Source organism: Spermophilus citellus (genome assembly GCF_964194105.1).
Source record: "Spermophilus citellus genome assembly, chromosome: X".
NCBI classification, from domain to species: domain Eukaryota; kingdom Metazoa; phylum Chordata; class Mammalia; order Rodentia; family Sciuridae; genus Spermophilus; species Spermophilus citellus.
The window spans coordinates 112,581,071-112,582,658 of record NC_138190.1 but is presented as its reverse complement, the minus strand read 5'-3'; the positions used below and the strand labels follow the sequence as shown (position 1 = coordinate 112,582,658).

The window sequence follows — 1,588 nt, the reverse complement described above, 5'->3', positions numbered from 1 at the left end:
CGCTCGCCTAGCACATGCAAGGCTCTGGGTTCGATCCTCAGCACCACATAAAAATAAATACAACTACAACTAAAAAATAAATATTTATTAAAAAAAGCTGGAGTCTTCACACCTCAGAGAGAAAGGCAGAGGTTGCCTTCTCAATGGAGTTCTCTCCACTCAATGTCTAGAAGGAGGAGGATGGCAGCATCTCTTCCTTCTGTGGAAGCCAGTCTAGTGCTCACTCAAGATCACCTTCCTCGTGTAGATAAGAATGCCACAGGGCTCGGAAGGCAAAGATTCTCTTGTGTGGGTTAAAAGTCAGCATTTCCAGCCGCAAGTGAGCTCCAGACCCCTTCATCTCAGGCACCACTGACTGCGCCGGACTAGATGCTCTGGGGGGAAAGGCTCTTGGGGTAGACATACATCTTGGGCCAGTCATCCTCTAGCCCAGTCAGGTTAAAAAAAAAATTGCCCAGTTGATCAGCTTCAGAGTTTCTACAGAAGAGAGGTTTCTGATGAAACATCTCTGCAAAGATACAAGAGATGTATCAGTGCTCCACATGTCCAGAGGGGTTGCATATGTGGACTGCAGAGAACTTTGGAAGCACAGACCAGACTATAACAACCACAGGTGTAAGGGCCATCTGGTAGCTGTATATTCTGGCCAGGCCAAAGTCTGCCAACTTGACTGTCCCACCATTTGTCACCAGAATATTCTCTGGCTTTAGGTCTTGATGAATGATGTAATTGGCATGAAGAAAATCTAGGCCTGTTACAAACTAGTGCATCAGATCCTTGACAGCATCAGCTGGAAAGCTTGGTGGCGGTGCCTGCTTTGTTCAGATAGGTCCTTAGGTCTTGGGCATCATGCTCAAACATTAGGGTCACCTTGATTTCCTGGTCAGGGAAGTGGTATAGGCATCCATCATCCAGACAACATTGGGATGTTCAAAAGCCTCCAGGCGCTTCAATAAGGCCACCTCACAAATTGTGCTGATGGGAAGGCCACCTCCAGCTCCTCCTCTATTGGGGACTCTCACACTCTCGAGGGCCACTGTGGGGATCAATCACAGGCTTTGTACACCATCCCATAGGCACAGCCGCTGGCTCATGTTGTAAGGTAGCCATTCTCAGATCAGGGGAGAACCTCACACCAGGAGCTGCAAGGACAGGCTCATTATGGGGACCCTTAAACCAGTTCCTTTGGTGCCATATACTCGAGATGGGTTGGGCTGGGTAGAGCTGGGTGGGGTTGGGTCAGGGCAGCTGGACATTACAGGTGGGACCATAAACACGCCGCAGGCTAGAGAGGCCCCTCACTCCCATCGTCACCATGTGACCATCTGTAGAGCAGTAATATTCATCTAGTTTAGAAATTCATAGCATGATTTATTCTAGCAACTTGGAAGTTTGTGGTTTTTTTGTTTGTTTGTTTGTTTGCTTTGCACTTTGACTAACATCTGGGCTCCAACAGAGTTAAATTCTATTGCGTACTTTTTTCCTCACCACGGTTCATATGATCCTGTCACTTGGCTTGATATATATATTTCTTTCTGCCTTGCTATGGATAAGTATAGCCATAAATATATATATGTGGGGCTGGGGA

At 47.1% G+C, this 1,588-nt stretch overlaps 1 pseudogene across 1 annotated transcript; it reads right to left on the bottom strand.

Annotated features, from left to right (window-relative positions):
* Positions 1 to 220: 220 nt before the first annotated feature.
* On the bottom strand, positions 221 to 1,308 carry LOC308639519 (cyclin-dependent kinase 4-like; annotated as a pseudogene). The gene is made up of 2 exons: positions 1,260 to 1,308; positions 221 to 1,036 (listed from the first exon to the last, which is right to left on the bottom strand). The product of its transcript is annotated as a cyclin-dependent kinase 4-like (transcript).
* Positions 1,309 to 1,588: the final 280 nt, after the last annotated feature.